Here is a 27,146-nt window from a genome sequence, read left to right as displayed (position 1 = left end):
AATTGACTCAACGTACATTAGTATCTTAAAGAAAATCAATATCCGTACAATATTTTTCACAATTCCTATCGGACTCGTGTGGGATTTGAGTTTATTTTTAAATGACGTACACAATTATTTCGTGAAAAAGAATGTCACCCCCTTGAGTGTCTTTTTTTAAACAACACATAAGTGTTGAAGTGCAGCCGGGGCACTAAGTAAAATAAATAAATGACGAAGGCTCGGTCTTTCAAAAAATGAATACATTACACACGCCCACATTATTTTGTGTTTGCAGAGAGAGAGTCTTCCTGCAATGAATAACGCTGCTTTTTTATTCCAAACCTAACGTCTTCATTCTCACCACAGTCCAATCCACTCTTACCTGAGCATAGCATAGTGGCACCCCTATCAAAATGAGAAACCACCGAAAAAAATGCCTCTATTTTTCAACAGCAGAAAAAGACGAGAGAGAGAGACTCGCTGTAGCTGTCACATGAGACGTTAAGCTTTCGTTGGAAGCACTTGCTGCTGATTGATTCGCTGCTGAAGTGTGCCCTGCTGGAGCCCGGGTGTCTGTGTCATTGCATGACAGGGGCACAAGGGGCACAAGGGCGAGAGAGGAGACCCCGGTGCCGATGGCAAGGCGGTGAGTGCGCCGTGCAGGGAGCCACACACCGCCAGCGCCTCACCGCGCCCGGCGCACGAGAGACAAACACAAGATACAAACGGCGCTGATGCGCATGGAGTGGCGTTCGAGCGCTTGCATGAAGGCCGCTGCATGTAGGCCAGGCTTGCGTGTCGTGGTGGTGGTGACTTTTAAATGTAGAACGTCGTTGACAGTATCTGTAGAGCATCAGACAAAAAAAATGCTACTATTGATAAATAAATACAGGTGTTAAGATGTTAATACTTGTATTTATGCCAGAAAGGGCAAGCCTTTATATCATCTTGACACTGGCAAAAAGGGTCCCGTAGATATTTGTAATATTGCTTTGGCGGTGGTGGACAAGCACAATAATAAGAACTCAATTCATTTGTCAACAACACAGAGCCCTAGAGCGGAAAGCTATATAAAAAGGGCTATATTTTGGGCAATAGCGCTTCGAATCTTCTGTGTCTCTAAGGCTGCCTTTCTTCAGCTGTGAAGTAGGGCCATTTGATTCTTACACACATGGAGTATGCTTTGAATCACGCACATTATAAAAATAATGTGTGAAGCATGCGCCGGATGTAATTAGTTAATACAATCCCTGGAACTACGGGAGATCCTACATACACCACAAAAAAAGATGATTATCGATCTGTAAATAGAATTGCTACTGTATATTGTGACAATTCATTGCCACCAATCAAGGTGAATCGATATTTGCCTTCAAAGCATGTCGCCAAACACGAGCTTAACTTTGTAACTGTTGTTCATTATATGTAGTATTTATTAATAGAAGATAATTAATTTATTTGGCTACGTGATGGCATCCATGGCTTTAGCAATGGTGACATCTTGATCTCGATTTTGATTTATTAAGCGTGTCGCATAAATCAATAGTAATGCATAAATTATAAATTGCATACGCAGAGCACAGTCAGCAATAGTCATCGTAAATCCTGGCTGGCTTTACTTGGATAAAAAATAAGCATCAGCGGGGAACAACTATATCATATGTGAGTGTATATCATGCAGTTGTTTGTGTTATGGCTACTTTTCAAACTTTTTCTCATAACGTCTCAATCATCTGTCTCGAGGTCTGCCTTATCAATTCAATGTGTGTATAATGCAGTATAAGCAACACACTTTCTCTCTTTTCTGTGTGCCTCTCCACACAGAAAAGCCAAGTTATTACATTGACACAAGGTAGCCTATTCGAGTGTGTGTGTGTGCTATCAGAGTTTGATAATAAAGAAGTTGTGCGTTTTTTTATTTAAATTTAAAATGAATTACTTCATTAAACTATTGGCATATTATGACACAGACACGTGCAGTGTCACATCTTTCACATTGTGCAGCAGATGGGTGACAGCTTTATAATTTGGGATATAAAAAAAAATAAGCCAGCATTTCTGAATTCCTTTGCGTAACATGGATTGTGTTGGCGCTTCATTGCAGTGCCAGTGTTCATATAAACAGCACACAACATTCAACGATGAACAAAGCAAATTATTGCGTAACATACTTGTACGCTATCACAATGAGCCAGAAAACCAATACTGTATTGCATAAAACTATTAATGTCAATTATATACACAGGAAAGACTAATTGGGTATCAAGACCAGAAAAGTGTGCAAACAAGGCGTTATTAGATTTAGTTCTGCCCTGTGCCTCTCAGTCTATGCACGAATTGTATCTGGGACCACAAGTTGATAAAGTCAATCAATCACCAAAAAATTGTAATAAATGATTATTTTTTGCTCAATCATTCGGGCCCCTTGAAATATTGTAGGCACCCCGACATTCTGCCTACCAAAGGTAGGAATCCCCATAGATACGACGTGCAGCATGGCGCAGGCAATGATGATGATGACGTCACTAATGCCCATCATGTTATCAATTCCCCGCCAGTGGCACATGTGGTGACAGAGGTCAGAGTGGGTCACGTGGGGCGGTCACAAAGTCACTTCCTACGTGCTGGTTGGCTGTGGAGTTTTGAGTTTAGAAATCCACAGGAGCGCTCAGGGAGTAATCCTCAGTAACTTCGCGGCTATGCATAATAAAATAAGTATCTGCATCTCTATCGATGCCCAGTTGTAGCGCGATATTACTCATCCTCTACAGGATGGCATCTGAGTTGGTGTTATACAAACTCACGCACGCTTGTGAGTACGACTCAACAATGTCATCTCCTCTGAGCCACCTCGTTCCACACCTACTACACCTCGGAAGCCCCAGTCTTGCCACTCTTTCAAGTAATAACCAAGCTCGAACCTGCTTAGCATCTGACATCTGATTAAACGAGGCAAATTCAGATAGGTCTCCGTTCATACAGTTAGAAGCTGACAAATGTCATTCTCGAAGATTGGTGTACATGACATCCTCATAGCAGCTGTTGGCAAAGCTCCAGGTTGGTGTTTGTTCGTGACACCGATGCTTTATGCTACAGAGGTGTGATTAATGGACCAGCCCAGTGGGCCACTATTATAAGAGTGAATTCCACTGGAGACTCCCCCTCCGTATTGCTGCACGTACACGTGTGTACCCTCTTACCGCTTGTGTTGTGACTGAAACATAAACACGTGCAGTGGATTTTAAACTCATGCTGCGCAGGAGATTTTGTTCATTTGTAACCTGGATGTGTTGGCAGTTTGTTTTTGCCATCGTGCATTTTGAGTCCAAGAGGCTGTTTTTCATGACTTGAGTCATTTTTTAAAACCTGGAATGTGTTGTTATATATATACACATACGTTTCAATGGTGGTAATGTATGTAATTTTGTCCATGGGCCATAGCAGATATCTATACCATGTCAGATAGCACAACTTTATTAGTTTTTTTGGCTCAAAATTACTTGACAACCTGTACATTTCATGTTTATCACCCATAATGCACTTTTATTTGTCCACATAGAGAAATTGGAACCACTGAGATTAAGCCACCTCAGGTACTGGCAAGTGAAATTCATGCTTTAGGCCCATGATCTAATTGTTCCGGTAGCTCTTTACAGCAGGTGGCACCAGTAAAAAGCCACTTTTCACATGTTTCATTGCTTCTACGTACTATTAACATGCCCTCCCTTTGTTAATGCAACCCCCCCTCCCTTTGGTGCTGCTGATCCTGCATAATGCATGGGCATAATATGACTTTGAAACCCCCCCGCCCACCTCCTACGCATTTCCCATGAATATGCTAAATTCCTCTTGATATGCACATTCTTTTGTTAAGGCTCTCTTCTTCTTCCACCTCCAACTCAGCTTATATATAAGCTCCTAGCTTGGCAGTGTCTCATTCTTCACCTGAAGACGGCTGCTTGCGTTGTAGCCGAAACGTCGTGAGAATTGTTTTATGTTTTATTTTTATTATTTTATTACTTCCCTTCTACGTGACTTTACCGAAAGAACCAAGAAGACGGACACAACACATTTCATGTTATGATGAAGTTGGTGATTAAATACACATGGCCCTTAAAGGTGTTCCTGCACACCGGAAGCTCGTTTGCTCATGTAACAGGAAAAATAAATGCTGTAAAATATGTAGGGTTTTTTGAATATTTTAAAATATATTTATATATAAAGCGTGAATTTTAAATCAAGGTATGTATTAAAAGTAATTATGGATTGGGATCACATTTATCCACATTATATTTGTATTTGTTTTAGGAGCTGATTTGGTTGATTAATGTATGTAAATATAGTTCATATATTAAAATGTTCTCAACTGAATCCAATTTATAGCATTGTATCATATTTATATATTCCTAATGTTTTGTAAAATCTGAAAACAATGTTACACATAAAACCATACGCATGCCCACAAGAGGTGGTCCAGTGGTTCAAAGATCAGCCACTGCTTAGAATCAGGGTTCAAATCCACGCAGCTACCCGCGGTCAACCAGGTTCCTAAGTATTCTCAATATAGTCACCAATGACTGCCGTGAAAGAAAATTCCCATAAAGTCAAATTAAGTTTTCACATAATTTGGAAACATTTCAAGTTCCAAAAGTGAAACACAGTCTATATAAAATAGACTTTTTATTTGATATTTTTTGTGGATAAGAGGTCACTTAATGCCTCTGAGATGTCGTTCTGGGATATCATCTTCCACAGTTCATTCTCTAACATGTTGTTATGCGCTGCTTTGCGAAAGTTCGCAACAAACAATTTGTCGCTTTTCGCTTTGGCAATTGCAAATTGGAATAATGTTGCGGGAAAGCGACCAAAAATTTTCCATTTTAAACATTAACACATTTCGCAAAACAAACTAGACTTATTTTCATAGCACTCTCACGTGTGAGTAAAGCATTTAGTATTTTTCATGAAGGGAAAATGATTTAGCACCCTACATGAACCGCTATTAAAGAGATTGTTGCGTAAAAGCTGACTAATTCGGTACTGACGTTGGGTTTAATTCCTGTAGTGGTACGCAATGAAATGTTCCCCTTTGTGACAAATCCATCACTCCAAACACGGCTCGCGCACCTGCAAGGCTGCTTGAGAGCAGCTGTAGCTTCTCGAGTGCAACAAAGGCCATTCCACGGCACTGCATGTACCAAGGTCTTGGATTCATCATCTTCATCATCATAATCGGCCATGATCAATCCACTGCTGGATGAAGGCCTACCGAGCCGCTGTGATCATTTTACGATTCTGCGATGTAACGATCCGCTTTGTCAATTCAACACGTAGACTTTCACGACTGATCCGATTCATAATTCATTTTTTAGTCAGATTGTGTGAGGTGCATGCCAATGTGTGTCGTACACCGTCCTCCACCTGACTATTTACATTGTCAGTTATTTGGCTGTGTCGGGTGCATGAGGGTGGTATGACACATTGGCATTTTACTCGCATGGCAATCTGACCCAAAATTCAACTGTCGGTTATCCACCTCGTACGGTGACGTGAGCCGACTTCATTGCTCTGTCTCCTCAGTGGAGGTCCCCTCGAATGCGTTCCATTCTCCGAACCTTGGCTGCCACTGCATGCCTCTTCTTGACATTTGGCCTGCATGATCTCTTCCAGCGAAATATATCCTGCCCAAAACTTCCGATTAATACGATTGCCTATGTACGGTGCAAAGGAAGTTCAACATACATGCATGCATTAAAAGCCACTTACTTTTCTTACATTTTAATTTCGTCTTTAACCTGCACATGGCTTCTAATGCACTGTATCAAATTGAACTCATTTTTCAGGGGTTGGGATTTATGATTGTTTTTATTCACACATCGACTATTTAATTGAAATGTAATTACACTTTGTTTATTTGTCATCTTCAAAATGACAGGGCATACGTGGAGAGCCTGGTTTCCCAGGGGCAACAGGACCTCAAGGGCCCCAGGTGCCAATGAAAGTCTTGTTCTCATCTCCAACAGCTCCGTGTTGTTTAATTACATTTGCTTTGGAAAGTGCCAACTCCAATTCCCGTATTTAATTATAAATATTAATATGAAAATATGTATCATTCTAGGCCAGGTAAGTTTTTTTGTTTGGAATTGCATTCACACTGTTGCTAAAAATATGTGGCACGTTTTTTCTGGCCGAATGAGGAAATGTTGCGTTTAATTTATGAAGTTGTGATTAAATTAGGTGTCATTGTTGTGGCGTTAGTTCGTATACCCATTTATTACCAACTTACATAATGTGTACCTGGTACTGATGATTGAAAAGTGCATTGCAGATTATGGTTTCATAAGCTACACTGAAGGTTAGCTGGGACTGTTATGTAAAATACTAAGTTATAAGTATTTATATAACTTGCCTTTGGAAGTGTCAGTTTCAAATCCTTTGTAATATATAAAATGAAACACGCTCCCACATGATTTGGAGTACCAGGTATTGGAAGAATTAATATTAACAGTTTCATCAAGAGGGGACTCCAAAATGGATAGAAGTTCTTACCTTTTCCAATTTAAGCACATGTCTCAGCGATGATAACATTTTATCAGTCAGTTACTACCGTTAGTGTGTTTTATACATTCATATATCATAAAAAGGGCATTTACTTAATAATAAAACATTCTATGATGTAACTTGTATTGGCAAAATCCAGATACACGCACACTGCTTGAAAACAAGACCAAGTGTGCTTTTATCAGAAGTTTCTCTTCACTTTTCCTCCACCAGTGCAATGTAAGCACGTGTTACTTATATGGGAAATGTGTTTATAGCCAGCTTCCAATATACAAGCCATATTTAATGGGAAATGTTTACACCTATTGATAGGTGCTTAAAAACACTTATCGTTAGATGTGTATCGATCCAGTTTTATATTTATTTGGTGCTGAGCTTATACGAGTTCATGCATTTTTCTGTTATGTATGTTGAATTTATTTCACACCATGTGTAGCCAACCGTGCTAATCAGAGGTGCGGGGGAAGGACAAAACACTAAACACAAAAAGCAGTTCTAAAGAAATGAGTTAATGACCAAGTGTTAACGATGAGCGTGTGGGCTTCTCATTTCTACTCTAAGTGTGGGTTTCCTCTCGTGTCAGGGTCCCCTTGGGATTCGAGGGATTTCGGGAAGAGAAGGAGAAAAGGGAGACCCGGTAAGGCTCCTTCACGTCATAATCGCCGTGGTCATATGTATATGGCTAACAAATGTACAATCTACGTTATAGCAATGTTGAATCAATTTGCAGCAATGCCTTACATAATAAAAAAAAATGTCTACTCATCTGTGAACTCTTATGCTTACCGAACCTTGCAAAACCCACACGGTGGCATTCAAGACACTAATTATTTGTGTTGCAGCCCATTCGGTCGTTAAATATTCTCTAATAATGATCAAGATGGTGCTGTCGCAGAGGCCACCCAGACCCACAGAGCAAACCCCACCCGCCACGGCATGCCCCCCCCCGCGCCCGGCCGCCCACACCTGCGCGTCGGGGGGGGGGGGCTTGTGTGGCAGCACAGGTGTGGGTTTACACGAACGTGCCTCGTTTCACACAAGAGGGGAACTCGAGGACTCTCACCCCTATGGTTAACTGACGTGAAAGCCTTCACAGCAATCATATTCGTGGGCCATCGGTCAAAATCCGCAGGACGTGGCTGCGACAAATTCCCATGAAGTGAATATTTCTGTGACCCGCCGTCGCTCCGTTCGTTGCAAAATCAAATTGTGAAGCGAGTAACAGCGCTCATTAGTCTGTTTTTTTATAATGAAAATTTTAATTTTAAAACCTGTCATTTCAAGACCCTCCATGCAGATTTGAAATATTCTCGAGTGATGTTAAAATACCGTCACCTTCCTCCTAAAGGAGATTTCTGCAACGGAGGCGAGAGTGCTTCCAAGGTGACATTTAACGGGGCTTTGATTGACATGTGTTTAAACCTATTGCTTGAAAAGTGTATTTCCTGGCGGCGAAGACAGTTTACGTTTTGCGAGTGGTATAAGGGATTTGGAGGTCTCAACTTATTTTTTCATAAAAATGCACCTTTACATTCCAGGGCAGTCGAGGGGGACCCGGGCTCCCTGGGGCAGCTGGACTCAAAGGACACAGGGTAAGGCAGCAACCACATCCCTAAGCATTACACCGCATTCCCGCATCATCGCTTAGGGCATAATCTGCAGTCATGTTTACGATACGTTATAATTAACTGACAACGCAAAGTCAATTTTTTTTATGACACGGCTAAAGGGCCCAGCCGGTGGCAAATGGGGGAATGATGAATCAATGAGATAGATTGTGGGAACTCAACTTTGCTTGGTGATTCTGTAAAAAATTGCATAATCGTATCTAAAAATAAATAACTCAGTTCCTTGCATGCTACCGGGGTCGTGTAAGCCAAGTGCTGAGCCATGAGGATGATTCCCTGTTGGCTAAACTGTCACAGACAAAGTTTCTGGCAGACCGAAGATGAATTAATATTCGTTCATGTGTTTACACTCTTGAACTGCTACCCGCCATGCTTGAAGAGGCACTGTGATTTGTAATAGCTCACGTTAAAAATAGTGTTAAAAGTACGGTCTTATAGGTTGGATACAGTTATGTCTTAAGTGTAAGCTTTGCGGATGGCAGTGGCAAATCGTAAGGTTGAGAATTATTCATAGGAAAAATAAACTTGAAGGCAGCAGAGGTTAATGTTTAGAATGAGAAGCGTGTTTTGAATGTTGCCATCATTAAGGTGGACGGTGCAATTCATCATTCGTAGGAACTTCATTCATGGCTGCTGTGACATTTCGTTGACCGGCAGTTTGTGCGCGGTGGGGTAAAGCGTGGGGACTCCCACCTCTTCTAAGACGTCTGACCAGCTTGGAAGAGTAGGCAAAACACCTTTTAGTGGGGGGGAGTAGCGGGGTGGGGGGGGCTCTGGCCCTCCACTAACATGGAAGCCCCTTCCCGCCAGCAGTGGTGAGAGTAAGCAATTGCAGGGCTTTCGCCTTTGCATTTCACTTTTGACGGCTGCTGTCGTGAGCCTGGAATGTCCCGTGCATTATGTTGAGCAATGCATGAACGAGATCTCAATTGTTTTGAGGAGTGAAAGCCGAAAGATGCCATTGGACATGAAAACCGGACTTTAAGGAATGTTCTCCAGTGGCATACCTGCAAATGCGTTTTTTCTCCCAAGGCCGTTAAGTGTACGAAACGTCTGTACATGCTATGTACAGACTTATGACATGTATATATGGCACATTTTTACGTGCTATGTATATATGACTTTGGCCACAGTCGTAGATTGTGCCGTATGTGTGGTTATGTACAACTTGCAAAAAACATTTCAATTGGACCGTGTCTCACAACACTGCAAACGTTATGATGAATTCATGGCAAGAGCATCAAGACTACAATATATTTGTTTATGTAATTTTACGTAATTATTTGAGCAAGAAGTTCTCGTTAAGCAGCTTAACATCGACGTTTCTAAATGTTATCTCGGGATGCGCAATTGGAATACTGCCGCCTCTGCTTCTGTAGATACTGTTTGCTTTTCCTTTTATCAGAATGGATTCTGCTGATTGATTGCCTCTCGGTGCTTCTTTTGAGATAATCGTTGGGCGTTCTGACAGGGTGTGCAGGGGCCAGTGGGTGAGCCTGGAGTAGGAGGCCCACCAGGGAGGAAGGTGTGTCTGTCTGTATATTATCTGTCTGTCTGTATATTATCTGTCTGTATGTCTGTTATCTGTCTGTCTGTTATCTGTCTGTCTGTATGTTATCTGTATGTCTGTGATCTGTCTGTCTGTCTGTTATCTGTCTGTCTGTATGTGATCTGTCTGTATGTCTGTTATCTGTCTGTCTGTTATCTGTGTGTGTGTATGTGGTCTGTCTGTCTGTTATCTGTCTGTCTGTATGTTATCTGTATGTCTGCATGTTATTAGCTCTCTCGTGCGCTTTCGGGTTGTTGCACAAGTTGTTCTGAGCGATGTCGAGCATCATGTCCAATACAATCCGAGAGCACACCCGCGGAGCTATAATGCACAACTGCGAACGTACATACGTATGTATGTATGAATGTACGTTGAACTTCTTTCGCACCGTACGTAGCCAAACGTGCTAATCGAAGGTGCGATGGAAAGGACAAACTTAACACAAAAATCAGTAAAAAAAAAGATGAGTTTTCAATATAGATTATGTAAAAGTGCATTGCCCCGCTGGCTTCCGAATATTGGAAGGAAGAGCATTCCAGGTGGCCGCAGAAGTGCATCTGAAAGTGTGCGATGCGGTGACCGTCTTTGTTTGATGGCTTGCCAAAAGCCACCGCTGCGAGGATGACCAGAGTTCACCTGATGGTTCATGCTCCTTGACGAGATCAGCGAGGTATTGTGGTTCATTCGTGGCAAGCACTTTGTGTGTAATGAGTGCGGCCTTAGAATGTATTCGTTCAGCAGTATGCACATCATTTGCTCCGTGATGGATTCGATCATCATCATTAAAGTTGCCCTGTCTACCCTGCTTATTTATATAATTCTCAGAACATTATTTCCAAATCTTTTTTTTTATGAAATCGCATTCACCCAATCGCCACAGATATTCTTAATAATGATCAATTGCAACCCCTTTGTGAATGGATTTTTCGACCATAACTCACCACCCTGGTCAGTGCAGGTTGGTGAAGAGGCAGCCAAGACCAGTTCGTGATGTCACTTGCCACTAATCTCAGCTGTGGCCTAGGAATCGAACTGTGGTTGCTCCAGGTTCACAGCACTGCACAGTACACTGACCACTGATAACAACCCGCTGCACCCAATGTTTGTAATACGGTTAGCAATAAGTGAATGTGAAAAAGGGAGGTTCCGTCATATATTCCGGCAAACACGTCATGTTAAAAAGAGTCAATTTTAATTATGCTGCAAATCATGCTGGAGTGCCATCTCCTATGTAGAGGATCCAGCGACTTAAGAGGATGTTTATAATTCATGCCTAGTGGGCAGTGCACCTCAGCGAGTTTTGTCTTTTGAGCACCATTAAGCTCCTTAATTAAATGTCGGTGAGAATCGAAAACTTTGCAACGCCTGGAGTGTCACGTTAGCATACGATTGTTCATGCCTCAAGCTCTTCCTCTTTCGTACAGAACGGCGGTGGTGTTGATTGATTGCACCTGGCCAAATCGCGTTAAATGGTGCAGGATTTGTGCTCACGTCGTGTTTTTGTCAAAGGACGAAATACCATAACAGATGACCTCTGCGATAGATTGTTAAGCTTTACGTAACGTCACCATCGGCTCAATGATGAAGATGGTCAGATCTACATAAGCATACTTCTGTTCATCACGCCGCGAAAAAAAGTTGCATTTGATCACCCTTCAGCTAACTGGCCTTCTCGATTCGTGAAATCCAGCAGAATTTGTATCAGCAAGCAAACTCTCTACCTGCTAGACCTTTGGGTCAACTGTAAAAAAGTCTTGAGGCTCTGTAAGGCCTTCCTAGTAAAATAATTGGCATTTTCCTGGGGAAAAAAGTGTATTATTGTTATTGTTTTTACCAGACTGAAGCTTGTAAAACAAATACTATTGAGTTGCCAGAAAATGATTGGCATCATCACTGCCTTCATTCTGCACTGTTGTGGAGCATTATGGGTATTACACATATGCTAATAAAATATACTTCCATTCGTTCTACACACACATAAATGTACTTCTGTTTATCTCTGGCCACGACAGTTATATTATTTAGCCCACCTCCCGATTGACCTTTCGGACTAATGATATAACATGTCATCTTATAAATAGTGTAAAGTCTACATGATTATTTATACTCAAAGGTGATATTAATCCAGAAGCTATTATTTCAGTGAAGCAATTTAGTGCTGTCTGCTACCTCTGCTGTGCAGGGGGAACCCGGTTCAAAGGGCAGTCCAGGCCTCACAGGTCTCCCAGGGTCAAAGGTGAGCAAGTTGTCTTGTACATCCATCATTTGCACGTTCTTACACCTACACGGAGCAAGAGGCCATCATCTAAAGAAAGATATGATGGAGAGGATGATTTATGGAAAATTCAGGAGAGGGTGGCAGAATATGGGTTGGGTAGAAGGTGCGAGAGTGATGCTTTGGATGACTGCGGTGGATGCACTGAGGCGAGCACAAGATAGTGAGCGATGGAAACGGATCGTGTTCAATGCCACGTCCACTGAGAACACTTATAGTTCTGGATGTCGAAGATGACACCTGCATGGTGTTTTACAAGCCATCTCCTATGAAACTGGATTACATTAGTGAATTCCCCGCAAGCAGCTTTCAGCCCATGCTAAATGCCCTGTCCCCTCTGTAGATACATCGCAGCATATGATTAGGAACCCTTGTGAAAAGTGCCAGTATTTATATCTGGTGTTCTGAAAAGTGCAAGTATGGCATATCATCGTATACTGGCCCATTTCGTCTACAGCACATCAAATGAGCTTGTTAGTGACGCAGGTGACATGGCCTTTACATGTTCCGCATATACTATACCAGCTTTAGTACCTGGCTTCGCCCGGGACTTGGATTCACCACGCCCAGCCATCTTTGTCTCCCCAGTGGCGATGTTCACACACCACACCAGTTACTCGTTTGAGGCTAATTCGACCTAGGGGAGGCCGTGAGCGGGAATCGAACTCGGGTCGCCGGGTTCGTAGCGCAGCGCGCTAACCACTACACACACAAACACGCGCGCGTTTGCTGCAGACACACACAACTTTCAGGGTGCGTACAGCAGTAAACGACTGTAATAATAAAGCAATGCTGCGCGAAGAACGCCTTAGACCTGCAACACATTTGTATGGCACTTTACCCGCGGAGGGTTGGGGGAGGGATGCGTGACGTCAGCAGGCACACTGAGTTACGCTTCCGCATGCGCGGGTGACATGACAGATGTGACGTCACAGCTCACTTGCTGTGCAAAAAATATGCATTATTGAGATCCTCCCCCCCCCCCAAAAAAACACAAGTGTATTTTAATATTTTTTGCATGGTGTACAGTCTGGAAAGTACCCACATGGCAAATTTCAAGTTTGTTGCATGTCGGGAGGTACGTTAAACATTTTGAACAGACAAACATATTCTAAAATTTCCCTTTTATTATACTATATGACGTATTGCAGCCAGTAATGGTATCACTTAAACAAAAAAACATTGCTGAGGAAGGCAATGGGGGTGCCACCTCGCCTCTCCTTTTCTCGATATGGCTCAAGATTCCGAGGATTGAGCGTGGTGTTGAGGATTTTTTTTTCTCTCTCCATGAATTGCAGTTGCTGAGCGCAGGACCCATACGCCCCACAAATGCCAAGCGGCCAGCGATATACACCGTTGAATGTGTAATAGATAGCAGTGACAAGAGGCGGTGTGGGGAAACTGCCAACAGATGAGATGGGGGATCCTGAGCCATAGACCTATTTCGAGCACACAACTTGAGATGGTTTTATATATCTCAATGTGTTCTAACATTTGCTGTATGGTGTTGTTGTTGTTGTTGCTGACAATCTTGCTCTGTAGGTGTATATTGCAATAACTCGTTGTTGAATTCTTGCTAGGGCTACCCAGGAGAAGATGGACAGAATGGTTTATCAGGCCTCAATGGACTTAAGGTGAGATTATCATTATTATAATTATTTTTATTTTCCCCAAAGTTATTACTTCAGGCACCTGACGACAACGTTAACATTTATGGAGAGCAAAAGAAGGTCACCCGTGTCATCGAGATCAAACTATTGTCTTGTGGATAAAATGCTGTTGGGCCCAAGCAGCTCTTGCCATGATTGGTTGTAATCTGCTGGTAACTGATGTATAAATAGTCAAGATAAAGTAGGAGCCGTCAGAGCTGCTATTGCTCATAGAACCTTATCCCCGGCCCTCGATTGTATCTCGCTGTGTCAACATCGACCACCGTGGGCAGTGGCCCATTCTGGTGGACTGCATTTCTCAGTGACGTGAAATCTTTACAGAATAACAGCATTTGGTTTTGTGGCTTCAAATAACAGCTCAGTGGCTCTGTTAATTGTGGTCGAGACACTCAGTATTAAAATACCTGTTACAATGAAAGAAACCCACCACTTTATAATGTCACACAAACAATAAGCATTCTCGGGGCAATGGCACTTCTTTAGAGCAATAACCATGAGCAGAAACGTCAGCTTAACATGTTTACCAGTCTTTTGATAACTTTGTGAGAATAATATATTTGATATCGTTGTCCATACGTAGATGTCAGAATCAGCATATTTATACTGGAGGAATCCGATGAGCTATCAAGCTCTTTGTCACAGATGTCGGAGGAGGAAAGGAAGCGAGCTCATGCATTTAATTAGTCTCACATCGCGTCTGGTCTACACGGTAGCCATTTATATTGTCAACACATTTTGTGTGCACAGACCCACATGTGCGGTTGATGCTGTGAGAGGAGGAGGTTGTTTGCATTCGGGGTTACACAAGTGAGAAGCAGTTGAGTGAAAATAATTGGCGTTGACTGCATGGGACTTCAGTGGCACCAATTTCCTACCACCGCTACTTGAGCACATTCCGTGAATGCCAAACAACAGCAGTCCACACGATGCCGTGGGCAAATATATCATTTTATTTTCTTCAGTTTAACAATTAACCCCCTTAGCTTCTGCACTAAATGGAGCGTCACATTGCATCAGAGGGCGATCGCAGAGTCAACGACCGCAAGTTCACGTCGGAGAAACAGTATATTGAAGTATAAATTGCCGACCTTACGCGTTTACGCGACGTTTTGTAGGCACGCGGCGGGGTGCGGGCGGGGGGGGCATTTACATTTGGGCAGTCGTGCGCCATTCCCCCCTCGTGAGCCCACTTTGTGACGTTTCACACGGCGGTGGAGTTGATCAGCAACGTTAATACTGGTAGGAACCTCCTGGTTACACCAGTCCACAGGGGATTATTGTGTCCGTCCGTCCGTCGTGTATACAAAAATGGGAGGGGTGGGGCTGGGTGGAGAGGGGAGGGTGGGGAGGGGCTGGGTGGGGAGGGAGGGGATGGGTGGGGAGGGTGGGGCTGGGTGGGTAGGGTGGGGAGGGGCTGGGTGGGAAGGGTGGGGAGGGTGGGGCTGGGTGGGGGATGGGAGGGGTAGGGCTGGGTGGGGAGGGGAGGGGCTGGTCACCCCGTGGTGCCCTTATAAAACTCAACGTTTAACCTACTCACGCTGGCTTGTGCCCACCCTCACAGTCGGGCATATTTGCGGAATACACCACGCCGCCGTTGACCCTGGCCATTGACCCTGGCCATTGACCGAGCAACCCAACGTTCCTACCAGCTCCCTCCGCAGGAATGTGTTTTTGTCCGTGCCGAGGTTTGTGATCGAGCCCGGCGTGGTTGAGATTGGTGAGCGCAGCAGGCACCGTGGGCCACTTTCTCTCCGTGTCGTAGATGGTTGCAATCGCTCTATGCCAATATTTTTCTGGCAACTCAGCAGGATTTGCTTCACTCTGCTAAAACTAACAATAATAACAAAAATAAGTAAAGGAGGTCAGCCTTTGCACTTTAAGAATATAACTTCACTCAAATTTGAGAAGATGTGCAATTTCTGTAGATTCACGGGAAAGTATCAGTACAGGCAGCAATGGCGCCGCAGGCTTGGCTCAAGCTACTCAGCTACTTGAGAGACGGCATCTTGAAGAAGTGGTGGTTACTGTGTCGACCATAGAAGATAGAACTCAGGAATTACCCTCAGCCCACTGTGCGTGTGTGATCTCAGTGGAAGGATGCGCATGTCGTTCAAACGTCCGTCTCGCTAAGTCGCATTCGAACTCACAGGAACCAAAGGTAGCAACCGTGACAAAATGTCGAAGGATCACCGGACCCCCGATGCAAGAGAGGTCATCGTCCTCAGCGGACGGACTGCACGTCTGAGAGGGCTGCACGCGTGCGGATGTTTTTCGATGCGACGCAAATGCAGCCATTGCTGTGGTCGAGGTTGAAACCGGGAGGTTCTTCTGTGGGGGCCGGCAATTTAAGTGCTTTGTGCAGTACCACCGCGATCCCGCCGCCGCGGTGACTCACGGCAAGGGAGGCCTATGAGAGTGCAATCTCTCACTGGGGCAGCCACCCTCCGCGCGCCCCCCAACGAATTATTTTTCTCCACCTGGCCACTTTGATTTGTGGCTACTAATCACTTATCGCGCCTGCACACGCACGTCAGCGTTACCCCCTGCCAAATCGCCACCCCCCAACACATACACACCCGCACACCCACTCATCATTCAGCGCCCAATAACTGGAGTTGACCGAATGGCACCAAAGCCATTCTGCATATCCCAAAGCAAATCTATAAAGCCCTTTAAAAAATGTGGGACAATTACGTTTAAATATTTCAGATTATGATGAAGATACATTGAAACTATTCAAATTTTTTGTCAGAAAAAAATATATATTTTTAAGACTTTGAGAGAGATATATATATTTTTTTACTTGGCAAACTTTCACGTCATAAATGACTATGTAAATCGGTTGAGCTGTCTCCATGGAACTGTCTACACGCCAGCACGCTCGTGAAGTCTTCAAGCAAAAAAATTACCTTAAATAAAAATACTGTTTCCAAAGTGTTTCATGAAGCCCAAAAAATATTTGTAAGTGCAACATAACAAGGTAGGCAAAGAACTACAACTGAATAAATGTTAACGTCATTTTTGTTTTTCAGCGCTGAGCTGTATTTACCATGTAAATGGCCTGCGTATTATATTTCGTGACATTTGTTTATGCAATGCTATTTCCGTGAGAATAGAAAGCTCTGCCAATGTTGTATTGCTCACAAAGGCGTTATGACATTTATTTCAGCATGCTGCAAATGCAGTCCTTCTCAATTACAAACTGGGCTCACAAGGAAAAAACATGAAAGGATGTGGATATAAAACAAGCACAATTTGCATTTTGATAGCGAAAGTGAAAAAAACACTTTCAAACGCTGCCCTACCATTGTTATACATGCGCAGACATGTGGCGGCGAGTGCCGATATAAAAAAAAAACAGGACAAAAATCCTGAATGTGAATTTGGATATTGTTTGTTGTCAAACAGGGAGAAGCGGGAACGCCGGGGTATCCTGGAATGAGAGGCGAGCCTGGGAGAACGGTAACCACCTTCCCTTTGAACTGTGCTTGTGACCGTGCATTGCAGTACGCCCGCATGGTCATATTTCGCTTCATATTGCCGCTGGTTCCTGCTCTGTTAAATCTACAATCATAACAGTGAGCAAACAAAAATATAAAACCTCCGCGCAAACGCGGTGCATGGACGGCCTTACCGCAATGCAGTGGATGTCTCGAATGATTTATATGGCAACCTTGGAATATTGAACTCTTTGTGCCGTACAACTGCCCTTATTGAGACTTGGGTACTGGGTTGACATATACTCGGATGCCTAAACACCCCCATGCTATTGTATACTGCTCACTAAAGCACTGGGCCATTTCTGCCTTATCTCTTTTTCTGGCTACTGGGGGTTCGTATACAACATAGCCGAACAATGAATACTTTTAAGGTCAAAATATAAAGGTTAAATCAAGTAGTGAAATGTGATGAGAACAAAAAATGGGTGACATTCAGCAGACAGGCACCAATCAAGAACATTATTAATTTTGCTTTTAGCCGACTTTAAAGGTCGCTGACTGCTGGTTTTGACAGGGAAACATTTTCATAATGATATTGCATCCTGTGCACTTCAATTCAGGAAAGCATTTTGAAACACAATGTGAAAAGCCATTGTCTGTGCACCTGAAGCTTTCTGCAATATACAGTACATGGTATTTATAAACAAATATTGAATTTGTCCATATACTATAATTCCAAACGAATAAATGCTAATTGTTATACTTGTCATGGTAATGTGCATATGCATTCTTGGGTTTACATGCAAACATTTGCACTCGTTTGCGTCTAACGATAATATATCTCCCCTCTTTAATATAAATGCACATTGACATGAGTATAGATATAGATGCAGTCTCGCGGTTGCTAATTCGTGACTATTTATTACGATTCCTGTTTACCCAGGAAATCCCCACTGAGTCTCAAGATGCTTTTCCAAGACGGTTCTTACCAGGTTTCCCCTTATGAGGGGGCGTTGTTACTGCTGTGCAATTCCAATTGAGTAACATTTTAAGCATTGGGATGTTGGTTTTTTTTGTGCACCGGTTATATCGTATTTTTTTATTAGCCATGTGAAGAAATCAGAGAATCCAGAGAAAACTTGTGCAGAACAGGGGAAGAACATACAAATGGCCACATAGAACGACACCCGAGTTGGGAATTGAGTCCAGAGCCTTCTTGTGAGGCACAAATGTTACCACCCTGCCATCGTGTTAGCAGAAGAGCTCTCCACTTGCATGAGCTCTGGAGACCCCCTCTAGATGCATACGAATGCACACACTTAGTAAAACAAACTATTAATATTGTATAATGTTTCGTGCATACCAATACACTCGTTCAGCTATTGTTTTCTTTGCATTTGTTAAGTAAATTTCCACACACATACATGCACACACAGCTGGACAAATGGCTTTATTTCTTGCTAACACAAACTGGTCATTGTATAAAAGCATACAGTGTATGATTTATCACAGATGCAAAAACACACCTTAAACTGCAGGGTACAGAATATGCGGTATGTAGGTGTTTAATAGTTTAATGATCGTTATCATTGCCCATCCATGTCCATACATTACGATATCATCAAGCAAACTGTAAAATTGTATACAAAATACAAACGTTTTATTTATTGTCAGATGAAGTTAAATTTTCCTCAACAAAAGCCCCACGTCAAATGCCATGTGCCGAGTCAATTGTGTGTTTTTTTGTTGAATATATATTTACGTAATAGTTCTGCCTAGAAACTGAAATAATTGGAGACTAATTGTTCCAATGCGTTCTCGAATGCTGCAGAGGTAAATTCCAGAGGCAAGAGCAGCCAGTCAAAAGTGCAATTGCGTTAAGGGAATCTCAGCGTGCTCCCACGTTGAGATTCAACAACTGAGTCCCCTCAAAAAGCCGCAATGTGCAGGAATTCGTGGAGAGAGTCGGCACGTATCGTGGTTTTTGTTTTTTTTAAATAAAATCGTTCGGATTGTTTAACCAACCGTTTTCTCATGCACGACTCCACGTTGATGTTGTTTAACACTATTGTTTAATCGGATTACGATTGAATGGCTTTAACTAATCATACAATATTTCGAACGGCTACAAAAAACACACTTGTGTCAGTTTTAAGTAATGCGTAACAACTTAAAACAATAGTTTCAGATGGTGGAAAATTATATTTTTCTCTCTCTCTCCTTTTCCCTGTAATTGCCATTGTGTAGTTGCAGTATGAATGTGCATGCCTTAAGATATGTGTTATTGTTATTTTACGGGAAATGGCTTTTCATGGCCATTCGACTTTTTTTGACAGTTTCAATATCCTATTCCGTTAAAGCAGGGTGAGATGAAGTTGCTGTCGACACAACTTATTCAAGCATTCAAAAACATATGGGATGACATGCTTGACCATATTGTTAAACAACAAAAAAAATCCACCTTCGCTTACGTTTAATGAATTCCAAAAGCAATTGGCCATAAAGTTCGGAACTGGCCTGTATTGGTAGACAGGTCAGTTGCAGTTTCAGCTCACAAGTCCTAACTTGTTTTTATGCACCACGAGCATTGTATGTTTTGCACATGTGTGCTTCTCCCCACAGATGATGAATGATGGAAAAATAACACCTACGCTAAGCCAGGGTTTATCTATGCCAGTTGTTCGGCATGCTTCAACAACACACAACACAGGCTTTTGTGACGTGTGTGCATGTGTGTGTGAACTACAGCTTATAAGGAGACAAAATGTTTGGACAGAAAAAAATGTACAACAGTATTTCCTTTGTTATTTGTTACATTGCATTCATAAATTAATCACATGTATGCCAAATGAACAAAGTTGCAATTATATTAATGGTGTTAATAGTAGACGTGTTTTATACATTACAATCAGAAATGGCAGGAAATCTTGCTCAACTAAAAATATCTTGACTTCATCGTGCCAAAACAGTTTTAAGTGGAAATTTGTTGCAGCTTGATAAAAAAAAACTCATTAATATGGTTTGGATTCAGTAGGAAAATTATTTAGGTGCAAGATAATTATTGCGTATTCATACACAAAGGGAGTACATATTATGAATTTTTAAAATGTATTTTAGCAATTCCTACATGCCTGACAATCATGGCATTTTTGTAATTGAATTGAATTACTTTATAGTCTGGAACTTAATGAGTTAAAAGGTTAAAACAAGTTAACCCTCCTCCAGTTTGTATTGTTGTTTACCAAACACAAACAAATTGTATTTGTATATATGGAAGGAGAATTGCTGCAGTTACATTAATGATACATTCCTTGACACTTCCCATTGCAAATTGTACAGGTTTGCTTTTCAGTGTCACCCCCTGAGCAATGAGCCTTTATCCTTCACAAATCCTCTTGTTCGACGGTTGCTTCGGGTGTGGCAGTGACTCTAATTTGAAGGAGACTGGGGTGAAAGCACGCGCCTCTCCTATGTACGTCGAGCTTTTTTAGCACCGTTACGTAGCCAACCGCGCTAATCGGAGGTGCCTCTCGTCACTGATTGCAGGGACCGTCCGGATCTCAAGGACAAATGGGAACGCTGGGGCACAAGGTACCGCCAGTAGTGCCGCCGTGGTGGTGCTGGTGGTGCAGCGTCCGGCTCTCGTTTTGGTCAACATTCTTCCACTTCCGAGCAATCGTCCCAATCATTGGGATCACGCTTTTCAAGTCCCCTCTCTCTCTCTTTCTTTTCCCCACGGTCTTTGAATCCTAGCCATCTCCTATTTTTTTAAAATAAAAAAGGCCTTTTTTTAATTTCAGTCAACGATGACTATGAGTGAATGGAAATCAAAGCTTGACGATGACTACAACTGTCAACCAAAGACGAAAGAGTGACGAAACAACATTATTTCGTCTTGAGTAAAGATGCCTTACTAAGCTAATTTTGTAAAGTTATTACAAACAATGTTGCGCGGAGAAAGACCAAACATGGTAGTTGGCTATATATGGACACACAACTATGTTTTACAAAGTTCAGTTATTTTCTCACCAGACAATACATGGCAGGAAAAATAACGTGCCGCTCACGCCAACAATTGATGACTTAGAGGAGAAGAAGAAGACATGTTTTACTAGTACATATAGTCGACTCGACGAAGAGAATGACCAAATTAAATGTACGAAATAAGATGTGACTTACAGTTCACAGGTTATATTTGACTGGCGCTAAAAGAGAATACTCTCACTCTAGTAACACTGGTAGCATCACACTACCCATACCATAGTGCTTGTGTAACGATTGATGAATCCATTGTCGAATATGTTTACTTGTGGCTAAATGGCGAATCTGCCCCTTTACAGTGGCTCTTTAAGCCTATGGTATGCCACTTGAAGATAAGCAAACAATTGATGTCACTTCGACCATTATAGTGACATTCTAAATGAAATTATTGTCAGGATACAATCTATATGGGATATTTAAGTACGAATGATTAAGATTGGTGACATCATCTAAGGATTGTCTTAAGAAAGCATGACCATGTGATAGGTTTAAAAAATGTGTTTTTCTCCACAACGGAGTTGTTTAATGATTGCATCGATCGGTTTGTTCAGGAAGGAAAGGAGTGAACCCTACGTTGAGATTAATCCCTTTTCGTCTTCCCTTTTCCCCGGTGACCTGTGACGCGCAGGGCGAACAAGGTCTGCCTGGCCCAGAGGGAGAAAGGGGACCGCCAGGAAGCATGGTGAGCAACGCTTCCGTTTAGGCCTCCATGGTCGTGCTGGGTAAGCTCTCTCCGGCGTGCTTTTGGGTCGCGGTCACGTGCAATTCGGCACAGTGGCTGACGCTTCACTCCACGTGCTGGGCAGCTACTTCCTTCCCATGAATGAATTGTGTACCGAATAAGATCCCGTCGTGCGGAGCGAAATGTCAGACGTGTCGCCGGACAGCTCACGGAGCGACCCGAAAACAAGTGACGAAACGATCGTGAGCCATTGTTAATTATCAATGCATAACCATTTATGCAAGTAGGTTCACTATTTACATGGCACACGAGCCCTTGCAAGGAGGTAGAGAGGGCAGAGTGTCCTGATCTTGTTTGTTCGTTGTTACATTGTTTAATCGGCTTTTGTGAAGCATATGCAAAGGTCTCTTGTGCTCACAAGTGTCTCTTGTAGAAGTCTTAACAATGCTGTGTGAACATATCATCATGGCACACTGTGAGCTTATCCGCAAAGCCATCAAATACACAACTCCCTCAACGGAGCATCTGCTTGGAGTTTAAACAGAGGGCCTAAAAAAATTGATACTCTTTGTGTGAGTGTGTGTGTGTCTCTTGTGGGGAGCGGTAGTGTAGTGGTTAGCGAGCTGCGTTACGAACCCAGCGACTCGAATTCGATTCACGCTCACGGCCAACACCATTGACGATTATTTGAACCGGTTCTGGGCATCCCCTAGGTCGACTCAGCCTCAAATGAGTACCTGGTGCGGTGTGTAAACATGGCCACCGGGGAGACAAAGGCGGTCGGGCGTGGCGCTGGTCACCTACTCCCTCATCTGCCGTGCTGACCTTCATATGTGCTCCCTAATAGCACTTGCCCAAACAGTCTGTTAAGGCTACACGGGGGATCTTTGTCTTTGTGTCTCTGCGCACGCACAAGCGAAGTGGTCATATTTAGCGTATTGAGCTCCAGTGTCAATTCTGTGGAGCTGATTTCTGAACCTATAATAACAACATCAGTGAACATTGCCTGGGCTTACTCTCGGTGAACTCAGCCGTAAAAGCTTACCTGGTACAATACGATCGTATTGACATTGGGGAGGGAAAGTGCCAAGGAATGGAGGAGCTTGTCGCACTGCTACTCATGCGTTGTGCCGGCCTGAATCACAGCGCTTACCCTGAGAGTCTGTGCACCTCTTGTATGAGTGGATACAAGTAAAGTGCTAAAAATCCATTCCCTTCTTGCAAACGGGCCTAATAATTATCATCGAGCACAATCTGCATTGCATCTCTTGTCACGTGAGTTGTAGTACAGGATTTGTGTCAGTGTTGTCTGCAAAACAAAATCGGAAAATATTTATTTATACTCGAGGAATCCGATGACCTATAAAGCTATTTTTCTCAAAAAAGGTTGAAAAGTTGGACGACAGATGAGCATGAGCAACACAAAAGTCATATACAACATATTTGCCAAACACAGTATTAACATTATTCTATCTTGGCACTTAGTGGACGTTGATTGGTGGAAAACGGAATATATCAATGCATAGTTTTACGCTGTCGAGAACTTAACCCTGAGAGTCTGAGAACTTAACAGCGTAGGATTAGCCTAATCTGCAAGAGTGACTTGTGGCACCAGTCTGCCAAGAGGGGGCCAATGGTTGCTGTGTATAATCCCAATTCAGTACCTTGAGTAACTACACTGACGTCAGGCATACAATGGCCTACTCCTGTGAATGACCCCCAGTGGACCGTTGACGTCCGCTGTGGCTTTCACACCCGCAGCAGCAGCAGCAGTACTAATCTCGACGGCCGCTGGATTTAAACCGCGAACCTCTACGTGCGACCTCTAGGCCCATGTCCACCGCCCTTGTAACGTGAACAACATCAGTGATCAAATTAGTCCCTGGAGTGATCAGATTAGTCCCCAACATAAGTGATCAAATTAGTCCCCAACATAAGTGATTAAATTAGTCCCTGTGCAGGAGTAAGGTGCATTGCAATACCACCGAACTTGTCGAGACTGTCGCAGTAATCACAATTGCGTGGGGATGTGCTTCATACAGCAGTGGATCGATAATAGCTGCTGCTGCTGCTGGCCATGAAGAAAACATCATCCAGCAGCTTCTTGTGTGAATAGCCTCGCAGCTCAGATGGATTATCCAACAACCACTCTCCTTGTTTATTAGTTTAGTTTGTTGTCCTTCCCCTGCACCTCCAAATAGTATGGTTGGCTACGTACGGTGCAAAAAAGTTCTACACACAGACACAAATTACATCTTACCTACATCCTTGTATTGCTCGATTGTGAACTTCCAAGTTGCAAATCTCTGCCATTGAATTCCTCGCGTATTCTACATGCACCTATATTTCAAGCCCAGAAGCTGCCGTTCTAGTTGCCAGCTCTGATCCAGCTCTGTGATCTGAACAGAACCAGATGTAACGCTTGCCTCTCACGCACCATATCCTCAGAGACAAGTTGAACACTTCTATGGCAAAGTGCTTGATGCTTGAATCCCTGCATTCCCATTCATCGTGACCCCCTAATGTCTCCCTGATGCAAGTTGCAGGTGATTTATTTTGTAACTGGGATGCAGCTGTTTGTGAGCGCGATGAACGAAGAGCGACTGCTGATAATGCTCATTGTGCTCGTGTGCATTAGCATGCCAATCCTCCTTTGGTGCATCTCTGACCCCGCCTACTTACCCTTGGGTGACACCCACCTCAAACCTGTATATAGCCTCTTGTTGCAGCAGCCCTTTCTTGTTCAGCAGTTCTACGGCTGTATATTTATACCTGATGACGATTGCTTGTGTTGCGATCGAAACGTCGTGATTTTTTTTTCTACCTACGTGACTTTACCGAAAGAACCAAAGAGTATAGATTCCTGCAGTCACGAAAACTTCAAATCAAGATTGATTTTAGGTTTATTTATACTCATGGAGAATACATGGTGAAAGACATTTATTGTTAATGACTATTTTTATGAAAGCAACGCTATTAATGCATGTGTCTTGGATCCTGGTTTTATATGTTTAGAACGCCCGCCTATAATTAAACAATAATAATACGAATAATGTATGACTTATAGTCAATCCACTGCCGAATGAAGGCATCCCCACGCCATGTCGATCGTTGTGGTTGTTTGAGCGTATTTCACCGTGCTGGTCAAGTGCATCTTGGCGAAGTAGTTGCAGAGGGGGCATCTGGGAACGGTTCAGAAATTATTTCCTGCGAACGTGAGCTGAGACTGAGGAATTAAACTCAGGTTTCCAGCCTCAACAGTGCAGTGCGCCAACAATTTGCACCACGGCTCTCCCCTTTGCACCACTGCTCTCCCCTTATATAACTTTTTATTAATGAGGAGACCATTGAGATTGTTTTTATTTGATCTTTAAAATATCCAATTAAAATATAGTCAAGACTGTCACTCAAGAAACATAGCCGTGCATTTTTTTCCCTGTGGTATGATTAGGTCTTAATTTGAAAGCACAGCAGGAATCATGATTTAACAAAATTATAATATACTTGCTAAATTGTTTGTTCCTCGACAATGTCAATACATTAAAAACCATGCACAGTCACAGGTAATATTACACCCTTACATTATTAATGATTATCTCTGGCACCCTGTAATACATTACAATTGCATGGAATAGCTCATGCATTTTGCATTTAATTTTGCTTGACAAGAAACAGTGAATCTTGACTTAAAGCTTTTGTGACTGCAGGAATTCATATTCTTTGGTTCTTTCGGTAAATAAAATGGACATAATACGAATAATATATGACCTACTGTCAATCCACTGCGGAATGAAGGTATTATCAGTGGTGCAGATGAACTAACTTGTGTGAAACCAATTTACTATAATATAATTGATAGAGATGATCATTTTTGTAGTTGGCTTGGCCACCTTGTGAATATATATTGTGATCCTTCCATAGATTCCCCACGAAAATAATGAACAAAATATGGAGAAAACATTTAATTTCGAAGTCTATACCTGTCCCCTACCAATATCCATTGTTTCACACTCTCTTCTTTAATATATGGAACCATATATTTCATAATATTCAATCACCTGTTGAGAACAAAGTAAGTGAGTCATTAGAAATCAGTGGGGTAGCTGTAATTGGGTCACCATTTAAAATGGCTTATACTTTTGCAGCCATGGGATCAATTTTAACCAAATTGTGAACCACCAGGTCTACTTTGGAGTTCTCTATCTGAATCACAGCAGCATAATTTTTTAAAATATGAATTGTTAAAATTTTCACGAATTATGATTGCATATCAAGTGAAACGAATTTAGGCTCGGCGGATTCTATAAATATCATTCTTATGCCATGCCGCATGAACCATTGTGCGCCGTTCCCAGAAGGAAAGGGCTCGGGGCATCAGGAGAGCACAGACAATGCTCGTCTACATTCGTTTCCAATGTACTCGACACTGCTCTAAATAGGTCATGGCCATGTTTCCATTCCACATTGCGCCGTGCAGGGCCTTGTTGCCTTCTCTGGCAGGATATGTGTGTGTACAGCCGCTTTTTCAATCCACGACTGGATGAGGGCCTCCCTACGCCGTGCAGGTCGACCACACGTCACCACCACGCTGCTCGTCGTGGGGTTAGTGAAGGCGGGGGAGCACAGGCGTACGAGCACACTGCACTCTCCTGCCCACCACAAGCCGACAGCGCCTGTTAGTTGTTGTGGTCAGCCATCGTGGAACATAAACCACCATCACGTGAACTGCGGTCATCCTTGCAGCGGCAGCTCTTGGCCAGTCGTTGAACAAAGACGGTCACCGCATCGCGTGGTGCTTTCAGATGCGCCTCTGCGGCCATCTGGTACCCTCTTCCTCCCTATGTTAGGAAGCCACTGGAGCTATGCACTTTTAAGTCTAGATAAAAACTAATTTCTTTAAAACAGCCTTTTGTGTTTAGTTTGTTGTCCCTTCTGCCACACCTTCGAATAGCACAGTTGGGTATGTGCGATGCGAAATAAGTGTAACCATACATACACCAAGGCATTATTCGTTCTCAACCATTTTTTTAATTCAAGATGTGGTGAGATCAGGTGCATGCAAGGTCATTTGGTCATCAGCAATGAATGAGAGAATGTATACACTGGTCCAAGTGGGCAATGGTGCTGGCCACGAAGCTGAGCCACGGTTCCCACTGCACAGCACAGAGCCGTGTTGTGTTTTGTGCCACAGTAAACTGAATGTTCAAGTTCCCCTTAATTGTTAGCAATCCGAGTGGACAATTTACACATGTTTCAGGGGCTCAGGGGTGCCTTTTAAAAGCCCAATGCAGCTGCTGTGAATTATTTTCATGGGGGGG

The 27,146-nt window shown here is 42.9% G+C and overlaps 2 long non-coding RNA genes across 2 annotated transcripts; both read left to right on the top strand.

The window, feature by feature from the left end:
- The first annotated feature begins 591 nt into the window (after positions 1 to 591).
- LOC144935790 (uncharacterized) lies at positions 592 to 8,136 on the top strand. Its single transcript, XR_013637348.1, has 4 exons — positions 592 to 628; positions 5,918 to 5,971; positions 7,127 to 7,180; positions 8,082 to 8,136. It is a non-coding gene; the product is annotated as an uncharacterized LOC144935790 (long non-coding RNA).
- Positions 8,137 to 11,904: 3,768 nt separating this feature from the next.
- Positions 11,905 to 21,829, top strand: LOC144935789 (uncharacterized). Its single transcript, XR_013637347.1, has 5 exons — positions 11,905 to 11,956; positions 13,576 to 13,629; positions 17,074 to 17,127; positions 20,652 to 20,696; positions 21,775 to 21,829. It is a non-coding gene; the product is annotated as an uncharacterized LOC144935789 (long non-coding RNA).
- The last annotated feature ends 5,317 nt before the right edge of the window (positions 21,830 to 27,146 follow it).

This window comes from Lampetra fluviatilis, chromosome 14, assembly GCF_964198595.1.
Source record: "Lampetra fluviatilis chromosome 14, kcLamFluv1.1, whole genome shotgun sequence".
NCBI lineage: Eukaryota > Metazoa > Chordata > Hyperoartia > Petromyzontiformes > Petromyzontidae > Lampetra > Lampetra fluviatilis.
This window is presented reverse-complemented; position numbering and strand designations above follow the sequence as displayed.